Source organism: Myotis brandtii, unplaced genomic scaffold (genome assembly GCF_000412655.1).
Source record: "Myotis brandtii unplaced genomic scaffold, ASM41265v1 scaffold96, whole genome shotgun sequence".
In the NCBI taxonomy this organism is placed as follows: Eukaryota; Metazoa; Chordata; class Mammalia; order Chiroptera; family Vespertilionidae; genus Myotis; species Myotis brandtii.
Genome location: NW_005371972.1, coordinates 151,742 through 171,558, shown reverse-complemented (window position 1 = coordinate 171,558; position 19,817 = coordinate 151,742).

The following is a 19,817-nucleotide window of genomic DNA, read 5'->3' as shown; positions in this document are numbered from 1 at the left end:
GGAAATTATTATCGGTAATTATAACTATATCAAGAAAAGTAATTACTAAGACAAGTTTGAGAAGCTCTTGGCTACAGACTGCTCATTCCCTGTTGTCTGCTTTCCGATCGTTATTCCATGATGCCAGAGAGCACGGGGTGGGGAAGACATTTAATCTAATAAAGGTCGCCCTCGTATCTCTCCCTCGCTGTGACATGCCATTTACTGAATCATCCATTATTGCCCAAAGAACAAAGACGAGCTTCACTAAGCAAAGGGATGATAAAGTTCACTTGAAAATTGGGGAAGAAATTGCAAAACTATTGGAGGCCAAGGGCACAATCATGCACAGAAATCAATAGCTGTCAGCCAACGAGGAGGGAAGAGAATGAATAAACACAGTAAATAACGCTGAGAAATGACTCAGTGCCAAGGAGCCATCCAAGGAGAAGTCTGGGAGCGTGGTGAAGAGGCCAGCGCCGGAATCAGACAGGACTAAGTGTGGATCTCTGCTCTACCACTCGGGCGTGACACGTATCCAGTGGTAGCCTCAGGTGACTCATCTGCACAATGGGAAGAGCAGTACTACCTCTGTCCTGAGCAGCTGGGAGCACCACAGGAGAGAGTGAATATGAAGCTCTTCACGTGTGCACATATTTCATGCTCACACAGTGGTAGCATCCTCCTCTGTCTCCCTCAACCAAGGTTCATCAACATAACACAAGAGAAAGGATAGCACGGGGAGGAACTTTTCAAAGCCCATTTTCTCAGGCTGGCTGAGAAGAGAGGAAGCATGCTTTAAAAATCCCACAGAATTCTTTAGTGTGACTAGATGCCCATTGGGCTTTCCATTGCCTCACATCATTGACAGTGAAATGAGCTTCTTCCAACCTCTATTCAAGCTCTAAAAAGTTTAATTATTCACACATGCTCACAATAGCCCTCCCTATATTAAAAAAACATCAAAGGAAATTCAGGACTCAGAGTTAAAAAAAAAAGGCAGCACTAAATAGTTTATAATACTTCCCGCACGATACCATCTCTTCCTCTTGTTAACACATACACAATTGTAAACATTTGATGTAAGTGTTTTTGTTGGTGCTGGGTTTGGGGGCAGTCTGGAAGACTGAACAGGATGGAACCTGGTGATGGTGAGAGTGATGACAAGACAACTCGAAAGTTACGAATTGATAGGCAAGTACTAGAGGTAGGGAGCACCGTGTTCTGGTATTGGCATGATGTGTCAGAAGACATCGTCCCTTTTATTCCTCATGTCGTTTTGATGATGCACATATGACGGTCCTATTTTTTCAGATAAAGAAGGTAAGGCTTCTTAAAGTTGAGCTACTTCGTCAAGGTTATCAGCTATAGGATTCAAAAGGAGATTGATCTGGATCCAACAGTATGTTTTACTTCCTCATCTATCCACCATCCATCTATCCGTCAGTCTGTCCATCTATCCACCTCTCAGCCATCATCAACTGTCCATCCACCATCTATCATACATCTGCCCATCCACAATCCATCCACAATCCGTCCATCCATCCTCTATCTAGTCACTGATGAATCCACTGTCTATTCATCCACCCTTCCACTCACTTATGCATCCTTCCATTAATTAATGGAAGCAATTTCTGTTCATTCTGCCCCACAATTTTATCTTAAATCTGTCCCCTTCTTTCTCCATTGCCAATGCTACAACCTAGACTGACCCACCATCCTCTCTTGCCTAGACAATTGCAGTGGCTTCCTATCTGGTCTCCATGGTTTCATGCTTTCTTCTCTATAGTCCATTGTCATCACAGCTACCAAAGCGATCTTCTCCAGGGGCACATTCCTCCCCTGACTAAAGTCCTCCAATGTAATTGCCACTGCATTTGAGGACCCAGCCTGCCCTGGCTGCCCCTCTTACCACCTCTCTCACCGGCTGCTTTCTGGCTCATGCCACTCAAGCCCAGCTGGTCAACTATGTGTTCTGCAAACAAGCCAAGGCTGTTCTTGCCTTAGGAACCTTCCAATTGCTGCTCTGGCCTAAATGGTCTTCTCTTGGTTGACACCTTCCTTCTCATTATATAGATCTTAGCTGCTATCACCTCCTCACGAGACACCTTTTCTAATCACTTCACTGAAAGTAGAACCTACCCCACTTGGCGCCCTCGGTTAGTCTTCAGTCCATTGCTCCACCTATTTTTTCACCACATTAAAATGGGACTTAAATCACACCATTTGGTTGTCTGATCCCTCTTCTTTTACCTTCCCAGATATATACACATACTAGAGGGCAGGAGTCTTGAACACAATAAAATGGGACGCAATTCATAAATGCTTATTGCTCACCTACTATGTGTCAGGCCCTGTTGTCAGTGCTGGGATTGAGTGAAGAATAAGACAGACATAACCTCCACTCTCAGAAAGGTTACATTATAGTGAAGGGAGACATACACGCCATGAAACTAGGACAATTGCAGAGTGGCACCTGCTATAAATAAACATGGTCCTGTGATAGAGAGTGATGACGACAAGGCAAGAGGGTGTGGCTTAGATCACCTGCTCAGGTGATCTAAGGTCTCTCTGAGGTGGTGGCATTTGAACTGAGAAGTAGAAAGAAGAGGAGAAGCCAGCCAGAAAACGAAGGTGTTCCAGGCAGAGGGCACTCAATGTTTTATTGGCTCTACAAGTCATCCTTATTCAGAGTGGCAGGGGACTATATATAAATGACAATAAATGACAAGAGGGGTCTCTGGGAGCCAAATTGGAGACTGACTACATTTCTATAGTGGAGGGTGGTGGTGCAGGGGAGAAGCACAAGGAAAACAGCTCTCCACACTCTCCATATTCATCCACGTCTTCCTCTGCCTGCAAACCAAGTAAACTGGTCAACATGGCAAGCTGCGCATCTGGGCAGATTTTCAAGAAGAAAAAGTCTCTCTCCTCTCAGTACGGAGCTACAATTTGTTGACCAATGTGGCTCCTCCATTTAAATAACAAACCTACATTCAGTCCAACATTCTCTCCCAAGAAAACTGCCCACTGTAATGGGCAGGTGTGCACTGCGGAACAGTGGATATGGCACGCCATCGCTCTGGACTTTGGTGTAGGCAGAAATGGATGGTTTTCCTTCTTTTCATCTTCTTTCTTCTGCTTTGGTCCAGTTCCTTGGCCACATCTTTTCTACCTTTCCTAACAATTGGCTGCTGTCCCCAAGTACTGAATAAGGGACGCCCCCCCTCCGCAAGTGCAGATTGGACCATGGACACCCCTCTTGAGGAGTGTGTTGCATCCATCCACTTGACAGAACATTCTGCCTGCATCTCTGTTCCCTGTGCTTCATCACAGGACTTCAGAGCTGGCAGTCTCAGCACAGCATTCATTCTTATTCTACCCACTGTACCTCGCTAGACACTTCTCAAGCACATTGTTTATGAAATATGTAAGCACACAGCCTTAAAAAGAACCCGCTCCTATAAAATGGTCAATAACAATAGCTTTGGTGTTCAACATTATTACCACCCGGACTCACTTATTTCTTCCGAATAGTGTTCAGTGCATCCACGCAACACCATCCATTTTGCTCTGGATCATGACACTATTTCTTGGTGTTTTACAAAACACATTATTCAGAGCCTGAGACCTCCACGGAATGCCAATAAGGAGGAGCTCGCCCAGCAAGGACAATGAAAACAGTCACCTCATCCGGATGCTGCGCCCACAGCCTCCAGGGAGATTTGTGCTGGAAGGCTCAGAGGTTTCGCCAGGCACCTTGTCTTCATTGACAATAAGAACTGGACATCACGGCCTCTTTTCTAGAAAACCCTGGTGCCCACCAGGACATGCTCAGTAGAAAACACATCCACCATCCCACCCTCTACCTACCTTCTTGCCTGGGAGACCAACATTCATTATTACCACCCTGCAACCTAGACTTTTTTTTTTTTAACTTGTTAATGCTACTGAGGATAGCAAAATAATGCCTCTAGCCACCCTGTATATTTGCTGTTGCCATCTCCACAGATAAATTGCCCAATTTTCTTAGCAAATTCAGCAACAATAACAGTTTTCTGCTAGCAAAATAACCTTTCATTTCATAAGAAAAAAAGATGGAATGGAAACAAGTAAAAGAGGTCTGATGTCTCCTGTGATGCCCACTTCCTAATTTTCGGTTTTCACTAGCTGTGGGTGGGAGCCGGCTTTTCATTCCTGATAAATAAAAGTGCTACATTTCACATTCAGTCTATGGCTGTCCTTGAACGGCTGGCCAAATAATGTTGGTAGAAAAGATCTATCACAACTTTGTAACTTCAGAGGGAATAAAGTGGATGCTTTTTTTTGGGGGGGGGGGAGGCGAGTTCTGCCTGACATATATCACCCCATAATCTGATAGCAGCACCCCACATTTTTATGGCCAAGATTCTTGGTAATTGCATTCAGCAGGACATATTATGGGGATTGCTGCCTTAATCCATCAAAAAGAAGAGAAGCATTTTCAGAGAAAGATCTGGGAGAAGGGAACGCTCTGATTTCAACATTGGTTACCACCTCTGCCAAAGAGGGGGCAGAAGAATGAAAAGGGAAAGAAAAACCCGGTGCCAATCCCACAAGACCCACGCCTGATACCAAGATGAAGACAAAGACTGATAACCTGGTGTGATATGAGCTTGAACCAAGAGACCAATAAAAGCAAGAATCACCAGCCATCGCAATGAGAAGACCCTCTTGCAAACTGCTGCTGCTGCCTCCCTCAGAGATGCCTGGCCAGGCGGAATATGAACATCCAAGTTACACAAACCACCAACAATCAGATGTTGCTGGTGCAATACTTTTCCAGTCACGGAACAGCCAAGAAAGCCTGACTTTGTGCCTTGTCACTGCTCAGCCTGATTGAGCTCTAATTCTCACATTCAAGCCCAGATTTGCGGGGAAACAAAACTCCACCTGGGACATGTTCTTGGCTTCTTCCCAGTTCTTACTTGAACACAGACGTATAGGGAGACACGTAGATATGGCACATATGTGCAATATGATTCAGGCAATGACGTACGGGGAACAGAACCTCGGGTTCCGGGGCTGCGTTGACCTGAATGGCTATCCAGACTGGACCGTTTTCCAAATGGGTGACTTGGCCAAATTATTGATCTTCTTGTGCCTCAGTTCCCGCTGAGTGAGATTCGGTATGTAAAGCAGCCTGGTGCAGAGCAGTGCCTCATAGTAAGAGCTCGATCTTCCTTTTCTCTAATCTCTTAGAACTACACTTACATATGTTCCAGATATCAAGCAAGCCAAAAGGATTTCTAAAGTTAATGGAGAAACTCTTTTGGACAATTAAAATATGAACACAAATATAGAAGTTTGTATCCTTCACAGTTTACTCAGCTTTGGTTTTCCTATAGTCAATGTCTTTCCAACCCAAGTCAACCTAATGTGTGGGCAGTGGGCACTTGTTTCCTGGCCAGCCAAGTATTCACTCTCCTTTCTTCTCGTTAGAAGGCCCTCTGGACTTCACTGTAGGATCACCCCTCACCTACTCTCAGGATACTGTTCAGAAGTGGCTAAGCCAAACTGCCTCTGAATCCAGATAAGGGCACATGACTCAAGTCTGGTCATGGACACTGGTTCAGGTGTGGACATCTGACCCAAGCAGGCCAATGAAACTCGAACCAGGAAGTTGGCTGTTACACAGAAAGAGAAGTTTATTTTCCACTGGAGTTGCTAAGCCTGAAGCTTCTGGGGGCGGTCTCTAGGGGAGGTTGAGTTACTTGAGCTGGAGCTAACAAAGAAGAAAGCCTAAAGAAGTGAGACTGAGTTTTGACATCCTTCAAACTCCTAGATCCAGCAGAAGTTGGTGAAGGGCCTGTTTCTTAGCTTTTTGGATACGTGAGCCAAGCATTTCTTTCCCCACCTTTCTTTTACTTTCAACCTATTTGTATCTTTGAATACAAAGTGTGTCCCTTATAAACAACTAGAGGCCTGGTGCACGAAATTGACACATGGATAGGGTCCCTAGGCTTGACCAGTGATCAGGGCTGATCTGTGAGGCAACCGGTAGGGCGATCCGGGGGCCCGTGCTAGCACCCGCCTTGGCCAGCCTAGCACCGCCTGCTTGCTGGTCCCACCCCCAGCCGCTGCCGCCAGTTGCCTCCCTCTGCAGGGTAACCAGCAGTGCGGTCAGGGGGCCCCCAGTGGCACCCACCTTGGCTGGCCTGGGGCCTGTGGGCTGGGGGCAGCTCCTGCATTGAGTGTCTGCCCCCTGGTGGTCAGTGTGCATCATAGTGACTGGTCGTTCCCCGTTCAATTGATTTGTGTATTAGACTTTTATGATATAGGATATACAGTTAAACTAGGGGCCCAGTGCATGAATTCATGCACCTTGAAAGGAACTGTGGGCCGTGAGGCTGCGGTGGGCACAGGAGCGGGTCTCACCCCATCTTCTGCACCCCCGCCCAGCCCCTTCCGTCACGGCCCCCTAGTCCTTTATATGCTGGCAGTCCCGCTCCTGCCGCTGCTCCCATGTGCTGAAGGCGCCGGCCCTGCTCACACCCACTGACAGTGCAGAGCGATTGGGGCTGGTGCTGTTAGTGGGTGCAAGCAGCGACTGCTGCCCTGATCACCCCTGCTCACACCCACTGACGGTGCAGAGCGATTGGGGCTGATGCTGTTAGTGGGTGCAAGCAGCGACTGCTGCCCTGATCACCCCACAGGAGCAGAGGGAGGTGGTGAAGCCCTCAGAGGCAATCAGGGCTGGCAGCTGCCACTTGCACCTGCTGACAGTGCTGAGTGATCGGGGCCAGTGCCTGGTGCTGGCAGTGAGTGCGATCAGTGGCTCCAGCTCCGGCAGTGGGTGTAAGCGGGGCCGGTGCCAGCAGCAGGTGTGAGTGCCGGGTGGGATTGCGGCGCGCGGGAGCAAAGAATTTTCTGTAACCACCAGAGGCTCACCCCGATGACAGCAACTGGTGCCCCGCCTTGGTCTGGCACCCCCGCTCAACTGCTCCACCATCCTGCTGGGGCCGACGTCTTGGTCTGGCACCCCCGCTCACCTGCTCCACCATCCTGCTGGGGCCAACACCTGCCATGTTCAGCACTCTGCTGCCTGCTGCTGACACCTGCCATGTTCCACACGTGCCCCGTGGTGGTCAGTGCACGTCATAGTGACCGGCTGTTTGGTTGTCCTGCCATTCGGTCTATTTGTATATTAGCCTTTTATTATATAGGATAGTGTTTTTTAACCCCCGCTCACCTGCTCCACCATCCTGCTGGGGCCAACACCTGCCATGTTCAGCACTCTGCTGCCTGCTGCTGACACCTGCCATGTTCCACACGTGCCCCGTGGTGGTCAGTGCACGTCATAGTGACCGGCTGTTTGGTTGTCCTGCCATTCGGTCTATTTGTATATTAGCCTTTTATTATATAGGATAGTGTTTTTTAAATCCACTCTGCTAAGCTTTCTACCTTTTGACTGGAATGTTTAATCCATTTACATTTAATGTAATTCATGGTAAGGTAGGATTTGCTATTTGTTTTCTGTATACCTCATGTCTGTTCTGTTCTATTTCTCCATTATTGACTTATTTTTGTGTTAAATATTTTCTATTTACCATTTTACTTCCTGTGATCTTTCTTTTATGATATATTTTAAGCATTTTTTCTTAGTTGTTGCTCTGGGGATTATAATTAGCATTGTAATTTAAAACAATCTAATTTGGGTTAATACTAACTTAATTTTAATAGTATACAGAAACTTTGTTTCTAATAAAGCATAATTCCTTCTCTCCTCCTTCATGCTATGTTTTTCATATAAATTACATTTTATACATTATAAGGCATTGGCTTAGTTTTAGAATTATTGCTTTGTGTCTTTTAAATCATAAGAAAATAATTAAAAAATACATTTATACTGTTTTTCATATTTACCCATCTAGTTAGTTTTACTAGTATGAATAATTTCTTTTCTTTTTTTCTTATAAAAGCTTGACGTTCAATTTCTTGTATCCTAATGTGTCCTATGTAATATTGCATGCCATGAAGGACCTCTAAAAAGGCAGGGGGCACAGTCTAGAGTGAGCTATCTCTTATAAAAACCCATCTCTCTGTTTCTGGGGTCAGGGACATTGTGCTTATGAAACCCAGCAAATTATTAGAAGACATTTATTTAGCCTAATCAAGTATCTTCCAATTCAGGAGAGCAGAATTTGGATAATAGACCCATGGTAGATTAAAGATGCCACAAAGTCTTTTCTAGTCTTCCTATTGAGTCTAATTCCCCTCCCCACGACTAGGCTGGCCTCCGTGACTAGCTTGACCAATAGCATGTGGCAGGAGTGATGTCCTGGGATTTCTGAGGCTAGGGCTCAGAGGCCTTATGGCATCTGCCTGGGTCTCCTGGAAGAATGCCTCTGGGAGCCCTCAACCACCCTATGTGTCTGACTACCTCAGTTCCATGCTGTTCTGGGGAAGAGCAAGCAGAGGCCAGCCTTCCAGCCATCCTTGCCAGGACACTGGATGTATGAGAATTGCCACCCTGGACCCTGCATACCAGCTCACCCACCAGCTGAATAGCAGTGTATGACTTGAGATGAGACTGAAAACAGGTCCATGTAAGCCCTGTTGACTTCCTAGCCCCCAGAGTCACAACATATGAGTAAAAAGTGATGGTTTTAAGCCTCTCTGTTGGGGAAATTTGCTCTACAGCAATAGGCTATGTAATGCAATGATATGACCCTGTTCCTCTGGACCAGAAAAGAGACACCACTAGAAATCATCTCAACTTAGGGTCTTAAATTCAAGTGCCAATAAGGGCCATCCAGGCAGGTAATGTAAAGGGATGAGTGAGTTGGGGAGGAGGGAGGGTTTGTGCAAACCAGAGAGCATGTGTCATGTCTGAGAGGGAAGCCAGTTGTTGCCCTGAGGGAACAGAAAACCTGGTGTTCCAGACTTTTCAAGAGCTGTCAGACTTTTTAATGCAGAAATCCTAATTTTTAACCATTGGGAACTAATTTTAGACAAGTATAATGTTACTGTGCAAGCCAAGTAACACATACCCACAGGCTGCAGTTTCCCCCGGCTACCAGTTTGTAATCTGACTCAACCCCCTCAGATACAGATGAGAAAACAGTCGTCCAGACAGGGGATGTGTCAGGCTTAAGTTTCCACTATGTGTTAACACCCTAAGAACGCCTGGAGCCCAGGTCTCCCCCACGTGGTCTAGGGCTCTTGTCACCTGCCCACAGCGCTGGGTCAAAACAGAGAATTCTCAGATAGATGGCCCTCTAGGGGGTCTCAGGTTTAACTGGAATGGAAACAATGCTACTGAGAGACTCAGGAAGCTCTCAGAACCGACCCTTCTAGAATGAGCAGAACCATGCCCACATGCCTAGGTCACGTGGGATGGGGCAGCAGAGAAATCTCCGGCCTTCCACCAGGGTTTCACTCAGAGCAATGAGACTTTTATCTGGCTCATTTGCTCGTGCTTGTCAGTAACATTCGCTTTGTACTACAATTTTTTTTTTTTTTGGTAAAGATAAGTATAAAAATGGATGTTTAAGTTCATTAGAACTTGTTGGGGTGGCACACCTAATAATTTGCTTAGTTTTTCTCCCACATAACTGAAGACATACTTATTAATGAAGGTAGGCTAACTGCTGTAACCAAGAACCCCAAATTTTAAGTATCTTAACATAATAAAAAACTGTTCTTGCTCATACATCCATTTAGAGTAGGCGTGTAGGTAGGACCGATCTTTGCTGCCCTCCAAATGGAGATGTGGAGGCCAAACTCCTTTCTCATGTCTCCGATGCTCTCTTGGGCCTTGGAGTACCTCCCTTGCAGTCCCAGGTATGCAGAAGGCTCAAACATGGAGGGTTGCATTGGAGTGGTTTCTCTTCTAGATAGGCTAGCCCTGGGCATTTGTGCACATCAGATCTTCTCACATTTCATTGGCCAGAACCAGTCATGTGGTCCCACTCCACTGCAAGGGGGTCTGGGAAATGTAGTCTAGCTGTGTGTCCAGGAGAAAAGGGAACTGGGTCCTTGCCCCAACATGCCTTATTCTTCATGTAAGAGATACCCTGAGCTGGGCTGGATTGAGCTGGGTGCTCAAGTACCCTGACCTCACAGGAAGGGGCATTTCAGAGCTTCTTTGGACATTTGAAAGGTTATAGAGCTGCCTGCTGCTTCTACTATAGAAAGACTCCTGGCAGCAGGACTGTGCCTGAACTTCATCTTGCTGTTGAGATTAGAAGTAACAGTAAATAATTATAAAGAACACTAGAGGCCTGGTTCATGGATTCGTGCACCAGTGGGGTCCCTTGGCCTGGCCTTCAGGAATTGGGCCAAAACCAGCTCTCTGACATCCCCCAAGGGGCCCCGGATTGCAAGAGGGCACAGGCCAGGCCAAGGGACCCTACTGATGTAGGGCTGGGGAAGGACTGCGGGAGGGCTCCAGGGTGTGTCCAGTCCATCTCACCCAGTCTTGATCAGTGCGCATCATAGCAACTGGTCAAATGGTCGAACAGACGGTTGGACACTTAGCATATTAGGCTTTTATTATATAGGATTGTTGAAATTGTCAGACTACACATCAAAATTTCAAAAGGAACATACGCTGCCGATTCTAAGAGCCATGCTGCTAATAACAGCCACTAACATTTATTGAGTGCTTACTGCATGCCAGGAACTGTTGCAGAAGCACTCTGCAGAAACACACCAATCTTAACAGAGATTCAAATAAGGTGAGGCCAGGGCTGGTTAAAGGAGCTTCGTGCCAGGAGTGTATTCAGGTGGGATTAAAGGACGTTGGGGTCAAGGGGAGAATGGAGGTCCTTAAGACAGTGTTCTCAGCCTATCAGTGGGGTTGATAAAAATGTTGGCCTCCATTACCTTTGAAACACGCAAGTGGAAAATCTAGTTCATGCCCTGAATAGCTTCCTGGACCCAGGATGTCTGGAATGAACCCAGGCCTCCTGCCTAGCTGCAGACACTCTCCACTCTCAGCTCCTGTCCTCGTGGCCAGGAGGTAGGGGAAAAGCAGTGGAAAACCAGCAGTTTAATTCTCTCGCTTGTAAAGAGAAGAAGAGCACTGTAGTTTAGCATTTTGGGAAACCGTGGGGGAACACAGTACTCAAAGCCAGAAGTCTCCCCTTGTTTATCTAGGGAAGGCACCTCCGCTGATGGTCGAAGAGCCAAGCGGGTCCCTCCAGGAATAATTTGTTTCCTTGCTTTGCTGTATTTTAACCTCTTCCTGGCCCCATGCATAATATACGCATTTTTGGGGTGTAATTTTAGATATAACTGGATGGTCAAGGTCACAAAGGAGCTCGGTTTCCTTCCTTTCCCCGCCCCCATTCAGGCTCCTTCTCTGCTTGTGTTAACTTCAGTCATGTCCTGTCCCCTCAGTTCAGAGGAGGCCATCGAATAAGCCAATTCCAATTAAACTGTAATGATCTGAATGGCTTATCCCTCCCAGGAATATCTGAACCCTGGCGACAGCCTGGGACGACAGCCTGCATTAAACTGTAATGATCTGAATGGCTTATCCCTCCCAGAAATATCTGAACCCTGGCGACAGCCTGGAGAGAGTAATTTGTCTGCTGCTGGATTCCGGGTACCAGGTAGAAATTTGGTTTTCATGGGGCTAAGAAGCAGGGACTTCACAAGACACAAGAGCCTGCCCTGGGAACCTGGGAACCTGGGAACCACTGCACAGCCGCTAAGGCTAACAAGACACAAGAGCCTGCCCTGGGAACCTGGGAACCACTGCACAGCCGCTAAGGCCGCGATGCAGTTAGGCCAGAACCTGGTTACAGGGGAGACCAGGTGTGGATCTGGAGAGGTGAGCTCGGTCACGGACTTGCTGCATGACCTCAGGCAAGTCAGTTACCTTCCTGCCACTCAGCTTCCTGGCTGAGAAACGGCCTTAAACTGCCCCCTAGCCCCGAAGGTGTTTTGTGCCTTAATGAAATCAAGTTAACGAGGAGCTCGGACCAGCCACGTGCACTTGAACTGTAAAATGCCACATCCAAGTGCATTCCCTGTTTTCCTAGGGAATCTACTTCTAATTCCTGATTGGAGGGTCCTGATGAGGAAGGAGCTCAGCATCTTCCTCAGCCACCTGGGGACTTCCGCTTGGTGTGTGGGGGATGGAGGGGTGTCCTGGACAGGGATGTAAAGCAAACCAGGGAAGAGAACGTCCGGGAGTTGAGGAAGGGCGTTCCAGGTGCAGTACAGGCTGATGGACATCTGGGCAGCAGAGCGAGGACAGGGGCTCACAGAGCATGGCCTGGGACCCTGTTCAGGGTCTAAGTTGGTGCCGGTGCCCTTGGAAGGGACAGCAGAGCCAGAGGAAGAGAAACAAATGTCCCCGGAGAGTCAACAACCCCAAGGCTGGATCCTCCTGCCACCCTCCACCTCCTGGCTGTTTCCACACTGTGTGTGGGGCCTGCTGCCGGCTCACTGCATTCGCCTGCATGAATGAGTGAATGAGGCCCCACATAATGCCGAGTGCCGGGGACAGCTTCCTGGGGTGCATTGGGGCTGGCATCCAGCATGGGGGTTGGTTTGAAAGGCAGAGGTCTCTGGGTGCTTGGCCAGATGCTGTTCTGTGGGTAACTGGTGTCCTGGTGTCCTATCCGCATGGCAATGCCATGTAAATGAGCAGACACACGGTGTCACCTAACAGCCCTGGGGCGCAGGCATCCAAGCCCCTCCTAGACTCAGAAACTCAGGAGCCTGAGAGCAGCCCCCACCAACTAACTGGAACTGGTGGATGAGAGGAAACGGATTTGCTGCTGCTCCCTAAATGCATCACCTAACATTCCACTGTTGAGAATTAATTACTCCTGGTTTGGGTTTCCATGGGATCACATGAATGCAAGAAAGAAAGAAGAAAATGAAGGGGAAAAACAGAAATAGAACATGGGCGACAGCAGCTCCAACCTTGGCCCTTTCCGTCCTCTCCACAACACCCCTCCCCGCCCTCAATTTCTATTTGTGCAAATACAGCCCGATTATTCCCTATATTGACGCTATTTAGTTACGTGTTTATGTTGCAATAAACAAGGACCTTTGTTTTCCCTTGGAGGCCGCACATTCTAGCTCTTGCATTGCTCTGACACCCGACCAGCACCTCCTGCTCTGGCTGGTAGATGGCCTATGAGCTGCCACTCACCCTTCCTGTGCCCGTGGAAGGCATTATTAATCGATACTGTCACACTTTTCTGCTGAGCTGGAACCCAGCCTGAGAATCCTTCATGACGCAGCAGTCCAGGCAGCCAATTACCAATCGATTGGAATTGGTAGAAGATAAAAACGATGTGTCATTCTTGATTTAATTCCTCTCTTGTCACCCTGCTTTCATCTGATGAAGGAAAGAACGCAGAGACCTACTGCTTTCCCCCTCCCCACGCTGACCCTGACCACAATGTCTGCTTCATATTAATCAGAGAGCTTTGGCTCAAAGAAGGGTGATGCTGAGGTGGGAGCGAACAATTTTGGAAGCTGTGTACACACACAAGTGTTTCTCTCTCTCTCTCTCTCTCTCTCTCTCTCTCCTTCCCTTTGCCCCTCCTTCCCTCCTATCTTCCCTCTTCCCATTTATAGTCTCTACTCCCAAGGCAGCAGGAGGTCTGGAGCACAGGGTGCAGACAAATGACCAAGTCCATGAAAGAGCCGGCGTGGAGAGCGGGGGTCGGAGGGCTCAGTGGTGTCTGTTACTTTTTGGACTGAAGCTAAGGAAATGGGCCAAACCTTGAGGCCGTCCAATCACTGGAGCTGCCAGGCAGGAAGCAAGTAATGGGCCACCCAGTCTGAAGAACAAAAAGCAAACGGGGGTTGCCATAGCTGTCCTCTTCCTCCAGTTTGGATTTTTCCAGAGTTGGCTAACTTAAGCCCCTTCAAAGACTGCGTCCAATTTTAAATTAGATGAGTTTCTAGGATTGCTTCCTCATGCGTTCATTCGACAGTACTGGAGACCTACTAGAGCCCTATACTGCACAGTTACGGGGCGGGGGAGGAGTCGTCTGTAAACAAGAGAGACAGTCCTGCCTCCAGGGAACCTGTCGGCAACCAGGAAAGAGGGAAATGAGTAATTGTCATGACACCTGGTGAGGTCTCCAGCACAGGAAGTGCAGGAAACTGCAGGCGGCATTTATCAGACAGGTACGTACCCATCACATGAGGTCTTTCAAACCCACAGCTTCCCCCGAAATCATGGGAACTGTCCTCCAAGCCAGGACCAAATGATGTCAGGGAGATGTCTGTTAAGATAGCTTCTGACTTGCCGTCTCTTGTCTATTCAACAATAGTTCATTAAGCACCAGCTCTAACAGCACTTTCTTTTTCAACACCACCTGTTTTCAGAGAGTTCAAGAAAATGACCATTTTGCATTGATAGCCAAACCCTGGAGCAGTCGGGCCCAGCAGAACTGCGCTGGCTCCAGGAACCCCTCACGTTTGTGTGGCATCGTTTTTTCCTTCAGATCACTGTTCACATTCACTCAAATAAGCTAATGTTCCTCACCCTTCGACAGAATCAGTTTTACCTGCCAGTGTGGAGAGAGGAAGAGACACAGACAAGGGAGACGCAGGGAAGAGAACTTTAGAGGTCTCCAAGATCAGAGTCCGCACACCTCTTTGAAATCAACACTGGTACTGAATATCCCCATTTAACAAACGCAGCCCCTGCAAATAGCCCCGGTGATCCCCGCCTCCTGCCATTCCCGCCCCCGTCCAGTCCTCTCCCACCATGGGGTGTCACTTCTGAGCGCAGGTTATAAAAGATGGGAGCCTCTTCTTGCATAGACCCTTTTGTCTTCTGGATCTCTCTGTCTCTCGGGGGAAACCGTCTGCTAAGTAGTGAGCACATCTCCTGAGAGGCCCACCTGGGGAGGAACGGACACCACCTGCCTCCGGCCTGTGAACCTTTGGGTGAGCGCAACCTCATCGCAGACCCTGAGCCAGAGCACCCAGGAAGTTGCTGTCAGATTCCTGATCCCTGGGAACTGGGAGGTAACGATTGCTGGGTGTGGCTGTGGTTTGGGGGTAGTTCGTTTTACAGCAACAGAGACCTCATCGTGCCTGACTCTTATTTTCTTTCCTGACCAAGGATGGCTGACACCTCCACAGTTTGGAGACATCACCCCTCTCGTTTTCTCAATACAGTAACAACGGAAGAGGTGATGTATTTGTTCCTGAACACTCCTGTGGTTTTCACTGCTACCCTCAACAATGGCTGTGCCCACAGGCAGGGGAATTCGTTTATGTATTCAGTCGATGAACATTTACTGGGCTCCAACTAATTACGGGCCAGGCAATGCCTGTGGGCTGGGATACAGAGGATACAGAGATGAATGATCACATGCTGTCTCTCAAGGGGGAGGTATTAGATGGCGTTGTAATGCAGCGTAGAAGGTTCCAGAAGATGTGGGGAACGCAGAACGAGACACAGCATCTGTCCTCAAGTACCTTATTAGAATCTAGTTGAAGAGCTACAACTTCTAAATCAGAAACTGAGATGATACTTTTATGACCACTGAATAGATAAATGGTTGCTAACAGACAATCCTTTCTCATCAAATAAATGATGTGCAGTGTATGTACGTGTGAAAAAAATTTTTAAATTTTTATTTTTTTTATTGAAGTTCCCTGGGTTTCAATGACTTACTGGAGAAAAATATTTAAAATCCCCACAAAATAGCAACAAAAGAAAATCCCTCATTTCCATTCCTGGGTGAAGTTACACCTCTCTTTCCTAGCTCCCTACTGCACATAGAGAAAATTAATCCAGAATATCTCAATTCTGCAAAGCTCCATGGGGGATTTCCTATAGTGGCTTATGTCACCCTATCGTCCAGTTGAAGGAAAGGCTCATTGCCTGTGAAAAATACTAGACCCTCGCTACAATACTGCCCTAAGCATGCTCTAAAAGTTCTTCTTCACAAGGTCCTTTTATGCCTTTGTTGAGTATGGTAATAGAAGCTACATTAGAAGTGTTATGCTTATTTTTTCCCGCCTCCATTTATATTCCTGGTTTGAGCTTATGAAAGATAGGCCACTGAATGCAGACTACAGAGCCTGCTTTACATCCACGGTAGACCAGATGTCCTCACTAGCATTTTTCGTAAAGAATAAATTTGGCCTGTATGGTGTGGTTATTGCTTTTAATTAAGCAATAATTGAAAATTTACATTCTCAATTATTACTCTTACATTATGGCGAAGGAGCCCTTAAAAAAACCCTCTTATAATGGAGAAATATTTCCCTCTGCCCATGTTTCTATCAAAAATGGAAAAATTAAAAGCAGACTAAAAACGGCACATATTTTACCGAGAAGGGGAATTGTGAGCCATTAATTTCTGGCCTGCGTTACTCATTACCATCGCTTGCGTGGTCCTTGTAGGCATTTATGTCTACGACCCTGGCAACAGACCTGGAGATGGCTATTTCCCGATACTCCTGGGACTCCCCTGATGCTTGGTCCTCGCTGTAGCATGTAATTCCCCCATAAAATGCAGCCAAGGGTAACTTAACTGGAGTGCACACGTGAATAGAGAAGAACTCGGGGGTGAGGCTGTTATGCTGGGCGGTCCGCACACTGACTCCACAGAGGTCTATGTCTGCCCAACGGCCGCTCCCTACACCTGGAGAGCCCTGATGATCGGCATCAATCCAGGTCCTGAAGGGCTGCTGTGATGGAGCCCTGGCACTACATGCCCTCAGCCTGTCCTTGCTACCCAGGCCCACCACGCTTTGATAAATACACTCTCTTGGGCCAAAGCCAGTTTGACTCAGTGGATAGAGCATCGGCCTGTGTAGACAGAGGTCCTGGGCTTGATTCTGGTCAAGGGCATGTATCTGGTTGCAGACTCCTTCCCAGCCCGAGCCCTGCGTGCAGGAGGCAACCAATCGATGTGTTTCTCTCACATCGGTGTTTCTGTCTTTCCCTCTCTCTAAAAATCAATGGAATAATATACTCGGGTGAGGATTAAAAAAGCAAAACAAAACAAACAAACAAATAATAAGTAAATAAATGATCTTGGGTAAAAACAAGACAAACTTAAAAAGAATTAACTGTAGAGTAACTGCATGGATAATGAGATGCCAGTCTCTTCACATAGAGGAGAAAAGGGAGGCTCACAGATGGCAAGCCAAGGGCCACCCTCCTCCAGCTGCCCAGCAGGTAGGTCACTGATTCAGCAGAGGACCAACCATTGCCACATCTCACGTCAGGCAGAGGTCAGTATTAGGTACCCCATGCTTTCTGTGACTATTAAAAGTGGATTTGGTTTTATTTTGCAAATGCTGAATCTCAAGTCTTTCATACCTAAAAACCAATGCAATCATAATAATAAAGAGCTAATATGCTAATGGTCAGACACCATAACGCGTAACGACTGATCACAGGAGGCTGCCTGCGCGTGCGAGGCGGGGCGTTTCTCCAGAGACGGCTGAAGTGGGGAGGCGCCTGGAGGAGGCGGGACCATCCGTGCTGGGGAGGGTGGGGGTGAGAGCCTATAGCGCCACCCTCACCAGTCCTTCGCCACCCTCACCAGTCCTTCGCCACCCATCGCTCACACTCAAGGTGCGCCCCCCGCCCCAGCTCAGGGGACCCCAGGCCATGCCCACCTGCCAAGGAAAGGAGCACAGCGCAGCAGGTGGGAGGCTTCCATGCTCTCCTCCGGTGCCATGATGGGCCGGAGCTGCCCCGTTGCTCTGGAAACGGGGTGGAAGTGGGGAGACACCTGGAGAAGGTGGGACCAGCCTGAGGCAACTTGAGGGACTGAGGGCAGGGCTCGAAGCAGCCAGAGAAGGCCAGAGGGCTCGGGGGCTGGGCTAGTCGTGCTGGAGCTCTGCGTGGAGAGGTTTGGGTTATCAAGGCAGGGTGGTGGGTGGGTGGGCAGGGCCACGTGATTTCGTGCACTGGGCTCCTAGTCCTATCTAACAAAGAGGGAATATGCAAATTGACCGTCACACTGTAACAAGATGGCTGTGCCCACAGCAGAGGCAGGGATTCTGTAACACAAGATTGTTGCGCCCACAGCAGAGGTGGGGATCCCATAACACAAGATAGCTGCACCCACAACGGAGGTCGAGTTCCCATAACGAGCCTTAACGAGCAATCAGCAGGGACCTGAGGCTGCATGGTGCTGAGCTGGGGCAGAGGACCTGAGGCTGTGCCCCCAACCTAGTGCAGCTTAACAGGGGACCTCAGGCCATGCCCCCTGCCCCTGGCGCCAGGCTGGGGGACCTCAGGCTGCACCCCCTGCCCAGCAGGGATTGACAGAGGACCTCAGGCCATGCCCCCTGCCCCGGTGCCAGGCTGGGGGACCTCACGCCGTGCCCCCCGCCCGTCAGGGCTTGACAGGGGATCTCAGGCCATGCCCCCAGTCCGGCAGGGCTTGACAGGGGACCTCAGGCCATGACCCCCGCCCCAGTGGCCGGAGCACGGGACCTCAGGCTGCTCCCCCCGCCCCTCAGGGCTTGATGGGGGACCTCAGGACACGACCCTCACCCTAGCACCAAGCCAGGGGACCTGGAGCGGTCTGGATCTAGCCCAATGGGGGTGGGGCTGGCCGGGTCTGGATCTAGCCCAATGGGGGTGGGGCCGGCCGGGTCTGGGTCTCGCATGATTTCGAGGCGCACACGGGTGAGTGGGGACTTGACTCTGGTTCCCATGGCGTGCCCCAGACTCTGACAGGAGGAAGATTTTCATATATATTTTACTAATTTTCTTTCATCTTTGACACTTCTATTATAGAGAAAGGACAAATAGCAATATTAAAATATTTCCTCTAATTAATTCCCTTTCAATGTGCACGAATTTTGTGCACTGGGTCACTAGTTTAATATAAAGAGGGCAGAATTAAGGAGGAAGAAAAAGGAAACTGACATTTGCCAAGTCTTGACTATATGAGCCAAGCACACCAGGCACTGTTCAAACCTAATTCTACCCTGAGAGACAGGACCCATTCTTCCCAACTTTTGGATAATATAAGACCCCGAAGCATAATGCAAATTGTTCAGTCTCACAGTGATAGAGGAAGATTCGAACCCAGACAGGTTGGCTCGACAGTGAGCTCTTCTGGGTGAAAGAGATGAGAATTCTGGTGCCTTCATCTGCACTGTTTCCCTCTTCCCTTCCCCCTAGAATGTTCTCATCTGCTTACTTCCTGTCCTCTGCTCCTTTATCAAGACCCAGATCAATTCATTCTTCTGGTCAACCTCCCTGAAACATCAGCCCATTTTGGCATCTCTTTTCTCCAACCATGTGTCTTTGCAGAAGCGACCACTCCACACAAGTCTGTGCTGCATAGCTAGCACTTTATTATATTGGTAGAACGTGCTGGAATATATAGTGCTGCCTTATTTTTAATCATCTTGTGCTTCATACTGTTCCTCTTCAACTCCTTGTTTACGGGAATTTATTTCACTTTTGTCCCATTGTGTGTGTGTGTGTGTGTATGTGTATGTTGTGTGTGTGTGTGTGTGTGTGTGTGTGTGTACGCCGCTGGGCTCCCAAGCAAACAGTCCCCCAGTTTCCCTTTGTAGAATTACCAATTCCCCCTTGTGTGTGGTTTTGATGAGGAGGTAATTAAAGACTATGGCCTTGGACAAGAGACGCTAAAGAGGCCAGATCCACTCCAGTGCTGCCAGAGGCAAGCACATGACCTAAGCTCAGCCAATCAGACACTCCCTTCCCAGGACCACAGCTTTAACCGGTGAGCACTTATTGTCATGGCAACATGCCCATCAGAGGGCCCAGGGCTGGCTTCCTGCTGCCTGCTCCTGGCTGCAGCCTTGGCCCTGGTTCTGTTCCAGGCCTGGTCCCCTACCTTGTATCAGTTCTGTGGACC